Source organism: Aquarana catesbeiana, linkage group LG09 (genome assembly GCF_042186555.1).
Source record: "Aquarana catesbeiana isolate 2022-GZ linkage group LG09, ASM4218655v1, whole genome shotgun sequence".
Taxonomy (NCBI): domain Eukaryota; kingdom Metazoa; phylum Chordata; class Amphibia; order Anura; family Ranidae; genus Aquarana; species Aquarana catesbeiana.
The window spans coordinates 86,102,100-86,118,419 of record NC_133332.1 but is presented as its reverse complement, the minus strand read 5'-3'; the positions used below and the strand labels follow the sequence as shown (position 1 = coordinate 86,118,419).

Genomic DNA, 16,320 nt, shown 5'->3' with positions numbered 1-16,320 from the left:
GTTCCACATTACATGTAGTAACCAGGGAGTCTATCAGAATCAATTCTGATGAAGTCAGACCAGTACATGAATTCTGATTGGCTGCCATGGGTTACAGCAGTTAAGCATAAGAGTTCTTTATTGAATAAAGAATATATATTTTTGTCTATTTAATAAGTGTGCTCGGGGTTTAAAAGGCAGATTACACAACTGAAAAAAAAAGAAAAAAAAAAACAATGTGAAAGAGAGTAAAGCTCCTTTATTGTACAGATTGTCATGTAATGAGAAACAATCGGTGCATAAGGGAAAATGTCAGTCAGAATGAATCCCCTGACTTTATGAGCTTAGATATAGGATTTAGGAGGCAAAATGACTGTCATACATTTATAAAAGCAAAGGATGCAGTAAAGCAAAAGGAAAAAATTAAATCTTTTCCTTATTAGCACGTTCCCACTCTAACAAGGTGAACAGGTACGTAATTTCTGCATTGGACACATATGTAATTGTTATAAACTCTTTGAGTATATTCACACTTTTCAAATTTTCTGCAAGTAGTTACCAGAAATGTTTCTGTACTTTGTTTATCTTTAGGACCACGGACATCTCTGCAGATCTCCTTGATTGGTGCAGTTGTAGTTGAATGGATGAAGCTATTGAAGTCCTTGCACTGCCCATCTACAATAAATATAGGGTTTCTCATGGCTTTGTCGCAGCTGAAGTTATCGGTCTCATTAATGGTGAGATGCTTTTCTTTAAACCTTTCCCAGTCTCCTGCTTGGCATTGGGAAAGGCCAAAGAGAATTCCACCGATAAACAGAAGTGTTGTTACTGAAAACATCTTGCCAAGGATTTTCTGCAAAAAAAAATAAAAAAAATACAAGCAAAGTAATAAACAGAGATGAAGAGCGCCCCCCTTGGTGTCAGTGTGATGAAGAGCGCCCCCTTTGTTGGTGTCAGTGAGATGAAGAGTGCCCCCCTTGGTGTCAGTGTGATGAAGAGCGCCCCCTTTGTTGGTGTCAGTGCGATGAAGAGCGCCCCCTTTGTTGGTGTCAGTGAGATGAAGAGCGCCCCCCTTGGTGTCAGTGAGATGAAGAGCGCCCCTCTTGGTGTCAGTGAGATGAAGAGCGCCCCCCTTGGTGTCAGTGAGATGAAGAGTAGCCATGAGTTTGATTTCCATTTTATCAGCAGACTGTGGGCTTTACCTCCAGGATGACCATTGGGTACTACAGAGGAGAAGTCAGATGCCTGATCTCTTCTCCGTAGAGTCAGGGCCAGCGCTACCGCTAGTCAGCCGCCTAGGGCGCAGCCACGTCCGCTATCTGGATGTGTGACAGAAGTAGTCCTTTCAGGGAGCAAGCTGCCGCCATCCAGTCCTGTGGAGGAAGAGGAGGAGGCGCTGGGAGCTTGTCACAACCTCCATCCACCAGTTGTTGGCTCAGTAGGTGGATCCATGTGCTCCCCTCCCCCGTGTCCTCCCTTGTTTTTACGGATCTCCTACCATGTGCAGAGCGCTGATAATGACCGCTGTGGCTGAGCAGCTCCCTGATCTCTCCAGGATGGACGGTAGTGATGTCCAGTTCATGAACGAATCGTTCTTTTGAATCGATTCTTTTCAGTGAACTGGATGAATCGATTCATCTGACTGAACTGATCCGTTTGAAACAGTTCACTAGTATGCACTCAATACATAGCAGAGCAGGCCTGGTAGTATGATCCTAGAGTGAGAGAGCTCCGCCCCTCCCTGCAACCAATCAGCCGGCTCACAGCACACTGACACTCAGAACTGTTTTAAGTTTGTATCCAGTTCTTGAGTCAGGAGTACCCAGTACACCGAGTTAAAGAATCCTAGGAGTTACTGAGTCAAAGAATCATATGAGTTGTTAGAACACAGTACACTGAAAGAATCGTGAGTCACCACCAGTACTAGCAATGTTAACTGTGAAGTTGGCCCATCAGAATGCAGTTCACGTGCACAAAAACCTGCTTTTCATTTAGGCTCCGTTTCCACTTCTGCAACTTGTCCTGCGACTTGGGACTGCAAAGTTGCTTGACAAGTCGTACCCCATGATTTCCAATGAGTACCGTTCATAGCTGTGCGACTTCAAATCACAGCGACTTCAAAGTAGTCCCTGCACTACTTTGGTCCCACTTTGATGCGACGTGAGGTCCATAGACCTCCAGAATACACAGGCATTGCTTTAAGTCGCATCAAAATTGCGGCAGAATTGTGCAACTTTCAGACTGCATTAACCTGAAAAGCCTGAAAGTCTTTTTTGCCGCGATTTTGCAGCGACTTGAAGCAATGCCTATGTGATGTGGAGGTCTATAGACCTCAAGTCACATCAAAGTGGGACCAAAGTAGTGCAGGGACTACTTTGAAGTCGCTGTTATTTGAAGTCGCACAGATATGACCGGTCTCATTGGAAATCATGGGGTACGACTTGTCATGCGACTTTGCAGTCCTAAGTCGCAGGACAAGTTGCACAAGTGTAAACGGAGCCTAAATGAAAGGCGGGTTTTTGTGCATGTGAACTGCATTTTGATGGGCCAACTTCACAGTTAACATTGCTAGCCATCAGATTTGTGGAAACCTAGGCTCAGGACCGGTTTACACTGCTGCGTGGTGCAAAATCGCATGTGATTTGCACCACACTGCAGTGCAAATCGCATGCGATGTCCGTGCAATGCGATTTCAGCCATACAGTTAGTATGGCTGAAATCATATCTCATTCGGGCTAAACTCGCACAGGACCCTTTTTTTGGTCCGCACCAGAATCGGATCGCATGGGTATTCACACCCATGCGATCCGATTCATGTCCGAACTGACACTTCGCAGTGCGACATTCGAGCTAAAATGGGGGTGTCGTTAAGATTGTATGACACTCCACAGCAGTTTGCATAGGTCAGTGTGAACTGCCGTGCGAGTGGAATCGCAGGGTTCCCGCATCACACAAGTGTGAACCCAGCCTAACACAGCTGTTTGTGTGTCACCAAACTTCATGACGCCAGCTAATCTGACAAAAATAGGCTTGTGCTCTGTGCCAATGAACTAAATCAAAGTAAACGTCCCCAGGACCTGCCAACCTTCTGTGTTAATCAGTCTTCTGATTCCAATCATTTTATATAGTTGAGTCAGAGCTTTGGTTCACTTGCTTGTCAGCAGACTCAACAAGTGAACCGAAGAATCGATTCATTGAATCGGTTCATTTCAGTGAGTAGTTCGAAATGAACCGATTCACTTTAAAGATCCGGACTTCCCATTGCTAATGGACGGCCGTAGTGGAAGACCTGCCAGAGCAGGAGTAGCGATCATCAGGGAGCCAGTCTGCCGGGGTCACAAGGTACAGCATGATGGTGTTGCTGCCCGACACTGACAGCATCCTGTGGCCGTGACGTCACTCCCTGACCGAGGGCACCCCCAACATCCACCCATGACCTCACACACACAGACCTGATGATATGATGTCACCTACTGTCCCCCTGTCATCATCATGCTCCTCTTCATCCCCCTGTTCCTGGTATCCCATCACCCTACCTCTGAGTCCTATCATCCTACTTTTTATCATCATCTCCCGGTACCCCACTGTCATCTTCATCCCCCTGTCATCTTCCTACCACCCCACCCCCTGTCATCTTCATCCCCCTGTCATCTTCATCCCCCTATTAGCTTCCTACCACCCCACCCCCTGTCATCTTCATCCCCCCTGTCATCTTCATCCCCCTGTCATCTTCATCCCCCTGTCAGCTTCCTACCACCCCACCCCCTGTCATCTTCATCCCCCTGTCATCTTCATCCCCCTGTCAGCTTCCTACCATCCCACCCCCTGTCATCTTCATCCCCCTGTCATGTTCCTATCACCCCACCCCCTGTCATCTTCATCCCCCTGTCATCTTCATCCCCACTGTCATCTTCATCCCCCCATCAGCTTCTTACCACCCACCCGCTGTCATCTTCATCCCCCTGTCATCTTTATCTCCCCCCCGTCAGCTTCCTACCACCCCACTCCTGTCATCTTCATCCCGACAGCTTCCTACCACCCCACCCCCTGCCATCTTCACCCCCCCATCAGCTTCCTACCACCCCACTCCTGTCATCTTCATCCTGACTGTCAGCTTCCTACCACCCCACCCTCTGTCATCTTCATCCCCCTCTCAGCTTCCTACCAACATACCCCCTGTCATCTTCATCCCCCATGTATCCATGTCAGCTTCCTACTACCACACTCGATGTCATCATTATCTCCATCCTCATCAAAATCCCCCAGTGCCTGGCATCCTACCACCCCACCCACTGTCATCTTCATCCCAACCTGCACCCAACTGCCAGCTTCCTACCACCCCACCCGCTTAGATTTCCTGGTGCACGTCACATATGGACGCAGGGACAATTTTTTTCTTCCAGTGACAACACGGACAGAAGGATATTTGTCCTTCCAGTGAAACCACCAAAGCTGGGGCTTTCTTTCAGTGACACCAAAGATGCAGGGACAATCTTTTTTCCAGTGCCACCACAGATGCAGGTGCACTTCTACCTAAGTCCCTGCTCACCCATAGTCCAGTGACCTGTGTTTTTTTTTAGGGGGGGGAGGGGAGACATAGCTGGTTTTGCCTAGGGCACAAAATAGCCTTGCACCGGCTCTGTGTACAGTGAACCTCTGCTCAGAGCACTCTTACAGGTGACAGATCCTGGCCAGCTGGGCCCAGGAGAGGAGCAAATTGAGTTATGCCTGTACTCGATCTGTTTGGCCTCAGTGCAGGGAGAGGTATAGCATAGTTGCCAACACTGCAAAAAAAATTTGTGGGACACTTTTTTGGCTGTAGGTGGAGCCGTATAATAATTAGGGGGCGGGACATGTGTTTGTAGGCATGGCATAGCAATAAAAAAGAAAACTGCGGCGCGCAAGACACTCAGTGGAGAGGGGAGGGGCCGATCCGTGCAGCTAAAGAAGCCGATTCATTGGCTGCACGAATCGAGCCTCCTTCCTCTCTCCACTGAACACAAGGGGGAAGATCTAGCGGTGGTGCCGGTGGCCATTTTGCTGGAGCCAGCTGCTCCAAAAATTAAAAAACAAACATTCCCGATTTTCATGATGAAAATCCCGATTCGGGACAGCCTCCGATCGGGACGAGGGTCCCAAAATCGGGATTGTCCTGGGAAAATCGGGACTGTTGGCAACTATGGTATAGGAGTCTAATATACTTCTGATATTGCCATAAGGAGGACCTGCCACCTGCACTGTGCTATTACATAGAGGCCTTACAAGCTCTTGCTATATTTTAGGCTCACTGAGGCCAATACAAAGCATTCTGTGAAAGGGCCAGGAGAGAGGAAGGGGTGGACAAACAACAGTACAACCTCCGTGTATAAGAGACTCAGCTCCTATAGTTGCAGCACAGGAAGTATAGTGAGAGCGACACCATCCAGCCTCTATGAAAGTGTAAATATGAAAGTCGTATTAAACCGAAAAACAACGTTTATATATTGCAGCTTACCAGTCCTTAGATGCGGTGGCTGCATTAGTTTTCATTTTTATGCCTATTCTTCTTTATTTCACCTGGTGCATAGCTCCCAACTGTCCCTGATTTCGATGGACTGTCCCTGATTTGGAGCAATGTCCCTCTGTCCCTCTTTCCCCCTCATTTGTCCCTCATTTTGGTCTGATCTATAAAGTTGTATATAAAATGCACTTTTTATCTTTCAAAAAGTGTTTCCCAGTGCTAAACCTTTCATCCAAATTCTAGATTGCTGCATTTGCAAAATTTAACTGCCAATATAAATGAATAGTAGTGGTAAAAAAAAATGCCTTGTGGATTTAATTAACTTTTTTTTGGTTAATTCTCCTTTAAGGGGGTGTGGCAGGGGGCGTGTCCGATGCCTACATACGTTTGCTAGTAGGTGTCCCTCATTCTCATCTCAAAATGTTGGGCGGTACAGTATGCTGGTGATCCTGCCAGTAACACACTTCCTGCCCAAGGGTGTCTGCATTCTGGATGAAATAGTAAAGCAGACACCTTTGGACTGCAGCATTGCAAGCCTGGGGTGGAAGTAGTTAGACTAGAAGATTTAGATACAGTTGGCTAAAATTGAAGCTGAACTCCAGCTAACACTTTATAACAGTTGCAGTTTTATCCTTTTTGGATAAAGGTTTAACATAGATGATTAAAAACTTACCATTGTAAGCACCCCTCTCAGTGGTAAATGGTTTGTCTCAACCCTCTAATCGCTCCTTTGTCTGAACAGCTTGGTCTGTTAAAGGAAGTGGAAAAACAATAGACTTAATGGCAGATTTTCCAGGTGAAAATAAAAGAAAAAGAAGAAAAAAAAAAAGAATGCAGCCACCACATTAAAAAATTGCTAAGCTGCAAATTAAAACATTTTTGCTTTAGGGTTTAACACCACTTTAAAAAAAAAGTACAACACCTCATGAAACTATATATATATATATATATATATATATATTCTAATAAAATAAGATTTATCATTAACACCTGCATAGGAAGTGCATTGATCAGCAGCTGCATAGTGTCATTTGTTGTCCTGTATGCATATCCTATAGTAGAGTAAATGTCCACAGGTTGACCACTTCAGCCGCGGAAGGTTTTACCCCCTTAATGACCAGGCCATTTTTTGCAATACAGTACTGCGTTATTTTAACTAACAATTGCATGGTCGTGCGACGCCATATCCAAATAAAATGTACGTCCTTTTTTTTTCCTACAAATAGAGCTTTCTTTTGGTGGTATTTGATCACCTCTGCGGTTTTTATTTTTTGCACTATAAACAAAAAAAGACTGATAATTTTGAAAAAAAAACAAACGATTGTTGTTACTTTCTGCTATAATACATATCCAAAAAAATTAAATTAAAAAAATCTAATTTCTTCATCAATTTAAACCAATATATATTCTTCTACATATTTTTGGTAAAAAAAAATCCCAATAAGCATATATTGATTGGTTGCACAAAAGTTATCATGTCTACAAACTACAGGATAGATTTAGAGCAGAGGTCTCAAACTAGCGTCCCTCCAGCTGTTGCAAAACTACAAGTCCCATGATGCATTGCAAGGCTGACAGTTACAAGCCTGACTCCCACAGGAAGAGGCATTATGGGACTTGTAGTTTCGCAACAGCTGGAGGGCCGCCAGTTTGAGACCCCTGATTTAGAGACTTAATTGTTTTATTGTTTTTACTGGTAATGGCGGCGATCAGCGATTATTAGCGGGTACTGCAACATTACGGCGGACAAATCTGACACTTTTTGGGGACCAGCGACACCAATACAGTGATCAATGCTAAAACAAATGCACTGTTACTATATAAATGACACTGGCAGGGAAGGGGTTAACATCAGGGGCAATCAAAGGGTTAAGTGTGTTCCCTGGGAGTGTTTTCTAACTGTGTGGGGGATGGACTGACAGGAAGAACACACAGATCTCTGTGTACTTCCCTGTCAGAACGGGGAATCTGCCTTGTTTACATAAGCAGATCCCCGTTCTGTCTCCCTGTGGAGCGATTGCGAGTAGCCGGCGGACATCACTGATTGGCTGTCCCTCCGTGCAACGGGCATGTGCGCCCACAGTATCTATTGCACAAAATGACGTACAGGTAGAGTTGCCACCTCATCCCTTTAAACCTGAACACATATCAATTACACAGGTTCTGTGGCTAATTAATGTGGTAGTTAAACTCACTTGTTGCCTTATCTGCATTTAATTAGCCTCAGAACCTGTGTAATTCATATGTGTTCAGGTTTAAAGGGATGAGGTGGCAACCCTACGTACAGGTAGATTGTTTCACGCAATAGAGCCTCCCTGCCGCAGTATATATGCGGTGAGCAGTCTTTAACCACTTAGAGCCCTTGCACACTGGGGCGGGGGTGGCGTCGGCGGTAAAACGCCGCTATTGTTAGTGGCGTTTTACCGTCGGTATGTGGCCGCTAGCGGGGCGGTTTTACCCCCCGCTAGCGGCCGAGAAAGGGTTAAATACCACCGCAAAGCACCTCTGCAGAGGCGCTTTGCCGGCGGTATAGCCGCGCCATCCCATTGATTTCAATGGGCAGGAGCGGTAAAGGAGCGGTATACACAACGCTCCTTCACCGCTCCGAAGATGCTGCTGGCAGGACTTTTTTTACCGTCCTGCCAGCGCACCGCTCCAGTGTGCAAGCCCTCGGGGCTTTCACACTGGATACACAGCAGCGGCACTTTCAGGTCGGTTTGCAGGTGCTATTATTAGCGCAATAGCGCCTGCAAACCGCCCCAGTGTGCAAGGGCTCTTAAGGACCGCCTCACGCCGATTTACGTTGGCAAGGTGGAATGGACAGGCAGAATCACGTACATACACGTGATCTGCCTTCCGCGGGTGGGCGGTCCGCTTCTGACCAGCGGCGATCAGAGATGAGGGGGAGACCATCCGTTCGTGGCCCCCCCTCGCGATCGCTCCCGGCCAATGAAATCATTCTTTTGCTGCTGTATGCTAAACAGCAGCAAAGGAAATGATGTCATCTCTCCTCGGCTCGGTATTTTCTGTTTCGGCGCCGAGGAGAGAAGACTTCAATGTGAGTGTAAAACACACACACAGTAAAACATGCCAGGCACACAAAACGCCCCCTTTACCCCCAAATCCCCCCCGATCACCCCCTAATCCCCCCCCCCGTCACACTGACACCAAGCAGTTTTTTTTGTTGTTTTTTTTCTGATTACTGCATGGTGTCAGTTTGTGACAGTTACTGTGTTAGGGCAGTTAGTAGCCCCCTTTAGGCCTAGGATACCCCCCTAACCCCCCCTAATAAAGTTTTAACCCCTTGATTACCCCCTGTCACCAGTGTCACTAAGCGATCATTTTTCTGATTGCTGTATTAGTGTCGCTAGTGACGCTAGTTAGGGAGGTAAATATTTAGGTTCGCCGTCAGTGTTTTATAGGGACCCCCATATACAGGGACCCCCATATACTAGCTAATAAATGTTTTAACCCCTTGATTGCCCCCTAGTTAACCCTTTCACCACTGACCACCGTATAACTGTTACGGGTGACGCTGGTTAGTTCGTTTATTTTTTATAGTGTCAGGGCACCCGCCGTTTATTACCGAATAAAGGTTTAGCCCGGTGATATGCGTCACCCCAGGCAGCGTCAGATTAGCGCCAGTACCGCTAACACCCACGCACGCAGCATACGCCTCCCTTAGTGGTATAGTATCTGAACGGATCAATATCTGATCCGATCAGATCTATACTAGCGTCCCCAGCAGTTTAGGGTTCCCAAAAACGCAGTGTTAGCGGGATCAGCCCAGATACCTGCTAGCACCTGTGTTTTGCCCCTCCGCCCGGCCCAGCCCACCCAAGTGCAGTATCGATCGATCACTGTCACTTACAAAACACTAAACGCATAACTGCAGCATTCGCAGAGTCAGGCCTGATCCCTGTGATCGCTAACAGTTTTTTTTGTAGCATTTTGGTGAACTGGCAAGCACCAGCCCCAGGCAGCGTCAGATTAGCGCCAGTACCGCTAACACTCACGCACGCACTGTACACCTCCCTTAGTGGTATAGTATCTGATCGGATCAATATCTGATCCGATCAGATCTATACTAGCGTCCCCAGCAGTATAGGGTTCCCCGCTAACGCAGTGTTAGCCACATCAGCCCAGATACCTGCTAGCACCTGCGTTTTGCCCCTCCGCCCAGCCCACCCAAGTGCAGTATCGATCGATCACTGTCACTTACAAAACACTAAACGCATAACTGCAGCGTTCGCAGAGTCAGGCCTGATCCCTGCGATCGCTAACAGTTTTTTTGGTAGCGTTTTGGTGAACTGGCAAGCACCAGCCCCAGGCAGCGTCAGGTTAGCGCCAGTACCGCTAACACCCACGCACGCACCGTACACCTCCCTTAGTGGTATAGTATCTGAACGGATCAATATCTGATCCGATCAGATCTATACTAGTGTCCCCAGCAGTTTAGGGTTCACAAAAATGCAGTGTCAGTGGGATCAGCCCAGATACCTGCTAGCACATGCGTTTTGCCCCTCCGCCCGGCCCAGCCCAGCCCACCCAAGTGCAGTATCGATCGATCGATCACTGTCACTTACAAAACACTAAACGCATAACTGCAGCGTTCTCAGAGTCAGGCCTGATCCCTGCGATCGCTAACAGTTTCTTTGGTAGCGTTTTGGTGAACTGGCAAGCGCCAGCGGCCTAGTACACCCCGGTCGTAGTCAAACCAGCACTGCAGTAACACTTGGTGACGTGGCGAGTCCCATAAGTGCAGTTCAAGCTGGTGAGGTGGCAAGCACAAGTAGTGTCCCGCTGCCACAAGAAGAAGACAAACACAGGCCCGTCGTGCCCATAGTGCCCTTCCTGCTGCATTCGCCAATCCTAATTGGGAACCCACCACTTCTGCAGCGCCCGTACTTCCCCCATTCACATCCCCAACCAAATGCAGTCGGCTGCATGAGAGGCATTTGTTTTATGTCCTCCCGAGTACCCCTACCCAACGAACCCCCCGAAAAAGATGTCGTGTCTGTAGAAAGCGCGGATATAGGCGTGACACCCGCTATTATTGTCCCTCCTGTCCTGACAATCCTGGTCTTTGCATTGGTGAATGTTTTGAACGCTACCATTCATTAGTTGAGTATTAGCATAGGGTACAGCATTGCACAGACTAGGCACACTTTCACAGGGTCTCCCAAGATGCCATCGCATTTTGAGAGACCCGAACCTGGAACCGGTTACAGTTAAAAAAGTTAGTTACAAAAAAAAGTGTAAAAAAAAAAAAAATATAAAATAAAAAAAAAAATAGTTGTCGTTTTATTGTTCTCTCTCTCTATTCTCTCTCTATTGTTCTGCTCTTTTTTACTGTATTCTATTCTGCAATGTTTTATTGTTATTATGTTTTATCATGTTTGCTTTTCAGGTATGCAATTTTTTATACTTTACCGTTTACCGTGTTTTATTGTTAACCATTTTTTTGTCTTCAGGTGTGCCATTCACGACTTTGAGTGGTTATACCAGAATGATGCCTGCAGGTTTAGGTATCATCTTGGTATCATTCTTTTCAGCCAGCGGTTGGTTTTCATGTAAAAGCAATCCTAGCGGCTAATTAGCCTCTAGACTGCTTTTACAAGCAGTGGGAGGGAATGCCCCCCCCCCACAGTCTTCCGTGTTTTTCTCTGGCTCTCCTGTCTCAACAGGGGACCTGAGAATGCAGCCGGTGATTCAGCCAGCTGACCATAGAGCTGATCAGAGACCAGAGTGGCTCCAAACATCTCTATGGCCTAAGAAACCGGAAGCTACGAGCATTTTATGACTTAGATTTCACCGGATGTAAACAGCGCCATTGGGAAATTGGGAAAGCATTTTATCACACCGATCTTGGTGTGGTCAGATGCTTTGAGGGCAGAGGAGAGATCGTGGGTCTAATAGACCCCAATTTTTTCAAAAAAGAGTACCTGTCACTACCTATTGCTATCATAGGGGATATTTACATTCCCTGAGATAACAATAAAAATGATTAAAAAAAAATGAAAGGAACAGTTAAAAAATAAGATAAAAAAGCAAAAAAATAATAAAGAAAAAAAAAGCACCCCTGTCCCCCGTTGCTCTCGCGCAAAGGCGAACGCAAGCGTCGGTCTGGCGTCAAATGTAAACAGCAATTGCACCATGCATGTGAGGTGTCACCGCGAACGTCAGATCGAGGGCAGTAATTTTAGCAGTAGACCTCCTCTGTAAATCTAAAGTAGTAACCTGTAAAGGCTTTTAAAGGCTTTTAAAAATGTATTTAGTTTGTCGCCACTGCACGTTTGTGCGCAATTTTAAAGCATGTCATGTTTGGTATCCATGTACTCGGCCTAAGATCATCTTTTTTATTTCATCAAACATTTGGGCAATATAGTGTGTTTTAGTGCATTCAAATTTAAAAAAGTGTGTTTTTTCCCAAAACAATGCGTTTGAAAAATCCCTGCGCAAATACTGTGTGAAAAAAAAATGAAACACCCACCATTTTAATCTGTAGGGCATTTGCTTTAAAAATATATATATATAATGTTTGGGGGTTCAAAGTAATTTTCTTGCAAAAAAAAATTATTTTTTCATGTAAACAAAAAGTGTCAGAAAGGGCTTTGTCTTCAAGTGGTTAGAAGAGTGGGTGATGTGTGACATAAGCTTCTAAATGTTGTGCATAAAATGCCAGGACAGTTCAAAACCCCCCCAAATGACCCCATTTTGGAAAGTAGACACCCCAAGCTATTTGCTGAGAGGCATGTCGAGCCCATGGAATATTTTATATTGTGACACAAGTTGCGGGAAGGTAACAAATTTTTTTTTTTTTTTGCACAAAGTTGTCACTAAATGATATATTGCTCAAACATGCCATGGGAATATGTGAAATTACACCCCAAAATACATTCTGTTGCTTCTCCTGAGTACGGGAATACCACATGTGTGAGACTTTTTGGGAGCCTAGCCGCGTACGGGACCCCGAAAACCAAGCACCGCCTTCAGGCTTTCTAAGGGCGTAAATTTTTGATTTCACTCTTCACTGCCTATCACAGTTTCGGAGGCCATGGAATGCCCAGGTGGCACAAACCCCTCCCAAATGACCCCATTTTGGAAAGTAGACACCCCAAGCTATTTGCTGAGGGGTGTAGTGAGTATTTTGCAGACCTCACTTTTTGTCACAAAGTTTTGAAAATTGAAAAAAAGAAAAAAAAATGTTTTTTCTTGTCTTTTTTTTCATTTTCAAAAACAAATGAGAGCAAGTAGAGCAGGTAGAGCAATGAAGGGGAAAGATATTCTATCTCTGGGTTTGTGTGGGTTTCCTCCCACACTCCAAAGATGTGCTGACAGGATAACTGACTGCAGCCTAAATTGCACTAGTGTGTGTATGCATGTATGAAAAGAAATTTAGATTGTAAGCTCCTTAGGGCACAGACTGACGTGAATGTACAAAATGTAAAACACTGTATAAATTATCAGTGCTATATAAATGTCTGTAGTAAGATAAGTAAAAACAATGTACTGTATGTCTAGCTGTAGTACTCACTTGTCCCCCAGTTTGTCCTCTGCCATAGCAGGTTCACTTTGCCTTTACCAATAATATTACAAGCTGATAGTTAAATACAAAGTTGAAATCATGCATGTTTTCTGTTTTAGCACATCTGCCATACTGAACAGCCAGGCAGGTGACAGTGTGTGGTTTCTGAGCTCATATCCCAATCAGGAGACTTATTCTTCATATTTCAGTGAGGATCGGGCAGGGAAATCAAGAGACATTGTCTAAGTGCTCATTTAGAGAAAAGTGACCATGTTTGTGTAAAGTTACCCCAACCCACTAATACCCTTCAGGGGGTGTTGTCTGTCTAAAGGCCATGTCACACCAGTGAGCCTCGCTGGCAGTAACTGATTAATGATAGAATTGCTAAGCAACTCTAAACAATGAAGTAAAAGATACTTCCATGTGTCACTCTGGCCATACTCCATGCACATTATGGACGGTTCCCGAGAAACCTTATGAAATTTGCTCAGTGGGTAGTCCTGGCCGCTGCCTTCTGTCCAATATCATTTGATTAACTGCTTCCTGCCTGGTCTATAGACAAATGATGGCCGAGTTGGAGGTTTCCCATCCTGGGTGGATGTCATATGACGTCCTCCCGGTCACGTGCCTCACACGCTCTCTAAGGCCTGCGCTGCAGCAGACAACCCGCTGTGTCTGGTAGCAGATCCTTGTACTGGGCCGGCCCCAGTACCATGTGATGCTGTGTCCAATAACAGCGATCACATGACAGTTGTACACAATGAATGACTTTCATTCATAGCCATTCATTGTGTACTAAATAAAGTATGAAAAAAATAAAATAACAATAATAATGACAAATATAATATGTAAAAAATAGAAAAGAACAAAAATTATTGAAAATCTTTTTTTTTTTTTACATTCTCACCAGTCAGTGTCCCTGATAACCACCACACCAGTCATATGATGACACTGTACTGCTCTGGTGACAGTATGTATAAGTGTTGCATGACTGAGTAATTGTTATTTAAAGTGTGACAGTGTTCAAAGCTAAAAATTGGCCTGGGCATGAAGGGAGTGAAAGTGCCCGATATGGAAGTAGTTAAAAATATTGAAAATGTCATGAGGAAACTTGCTGACCCAACAGCAGCTGCATCCAATCAAATGCAGCCACTGCAGCTATTGTACTGTAAAAATACAATAGCTGAAGTACGGGATTAGTCCATCCACAGTGTGCAGTGTGGATGGACAAATTTGTTCCTTGTTTTCATTCTGCCGGCAGGATGGCCAGCTTTATGGTCTAGCTGACTGGGTGAGTGGGGCATCACCCCCTCACTGGTGACGTAGCGATTCCTTCAGTGAGGAAGTAACACCTTGCTTTTCCAACCATGAGAGAGTTATACATGGAAATAAGTGTGAATTTTTTCAGGTGCAATTGCATGTGAAAATGTTATGTCCACCCTTCTAGGGTATGCATGGCTTTCCAAAATGTATAAGAATTCTGTTAAACTGTATAACCACCAACGTTTTGTTCAGTTTTGGTTAGAATAGGAAAGGATAAGGACCCCTGTCTATTTTGTTTTTTGCTACTTTTGTCCACTTGAGGAGATTTCCCTTTACTTCCTGTCCCGTTGATACAAGAGGATGTGAAAGGAAATCTTCTATTAGACAGTCATCACCATAACAGAGGTTCCCATTGGAACTTTTCAGCTTTTTGCTTTGGTGACAACTGTACAATTTTAGATTTCCAATTATTTTCTGCATCTATGAAAATGGTCATCAGGACAAACAGTAAAGGTTACTCTGCACAGATAGCAATACAGACTTGACAGGAGTTTTAATCCTTCCCTCTACTATCCAAACTAAAAAAAATAATCTTTTGCCTATGCGTACACACTAACCCAATGCTGGCTGGCAGCATTCAATGAACACGGACGATCCTTGGGTAGTACTTAGAAATTCTACTCCAATATCTCTTTACCAAAAAATATAACTTTAAACTTACCTGATTCACTTCTTTATCTCTCCTAAGAATGAGGTGCGTTTTGATGAGATATTTATATTTGATTTTAGCATTACACAATAACTGCACTGATATTGGTCAAATAAAAATCAGCTTCAAAATCAGTTAACTATTAGCTTGGGTCAGTCTGTGAGTTAGGTCAGGGCGCCCTGACCCACTTTGTGTAAACTGCCCTTTAGTAGAAGAACCAGAATATGTCACTTACATCAATGTGTATTGTGTAAAACAGTATGAGACAGGCTCATTTACTAAAGGATTTGAGAATTTTTATTCATTATTGTGTGAATAGTTCCTGTGCCGCAAGCGAGACTCTAAAAGACATGTACAAACCTCAGCACAATTATTTGTATAAACTCTTCCATCACCTATGCTTTTCTGCACACAAAACTTCATAAACATAGTCAGTGACTACTTAGCAATAGGGATGAGCTTCGTGTTCGAGTCGAACCCATGTTCGACTCGAACATCGGCTGTTCGATCGTTCGCCGAATTGCGAACGATATGGGCCGTTCGCGCCAAATTCGTGTGGCGCGTCACGGCCCATAATTCACTGCGGCATCGCAGTGCATTGCTTGCTGATGATTGGCCAAGCATGCACTATGACCCGCATGCTTGGCCAATCACAGCGCCGCCTTAACAGAGAGCCATAATTGGCCAAAGCCAAGGAGGCTTTGGCCAATTATGGCTCAGGGGATTTAGTACACGCCCCACACTATATAAGGCCGCCTGCACGGCGGCCCTGTGCAGTGTGTTCCGGTGTGCTTAGAGAGAGAGAGAGACAGTGTCATTTCATTTGAGTTAGCTAGATTAGGCAGGACAGTCAGTCAGTTAGCTGCACTTAAAGTGTATTGTGTATATATATGCATCCCAGGTGTTGCATATATATATATATATACACTGTATTCAGTTTAGCTAGATCCGTTCCTGTTATCTTCTAGACTATTTACATTTAGTGCAGTGCGTCCTGCTCACAGTGTTCAGCTAGATCCGTTCCTGTTATATTCCTACTGACAGGCAGGCTTGTCTTGTTGCAGTATTTTGAAGAAAATTACTGGTGTTCTTTTGATCCTATTAGTACCACAGTCAGGCAGCTAGACTATTTACAGTTAGTGCAGTGCGTCCTGCTCACAGTGTTCTGCTAAACCTACAAGTTAGTGGGGTGCGTGCTGCTCACAGTGTTCAGCAAAACCTACAAGTTAGTGGGGTGCGTCCACCTCACAGTGTTCAGCTAAACCTACAAGCTAGTGGGGTGCGTCCTGCTCACAGTGTTCAGCTAGATCCGTTCCTGTTATCTTCTTACTGACAGGCAGG

The 16,320-nt window shown here is 45.0% G+C and overlaps 1 long non-coding RNA gene across 1 annotated transcript; it reads right to left on the bottom strand.

Annotated features, from left to right (window-relative positions):
* Window positions 1-256: 256 nt before the first annotated feature.
* On the bottom strand, window positions 257-15,047 carry LOC141107210 (uncharacterized). The gene is made up of 3 exons (XR_012235817.1): window positions 14,992-15,047; window positions 6,153-6,227; window positions 257-832 (listed from the first exon to the last, which is right to left on the bottom strand). It is a non-coding gene; the product is annotated as an uncharacterized lncRNA (long non-coding RNA).
* Between the last annotated feature and the right edge of the window lie 1,273 nt (window positions 15,048-16,320).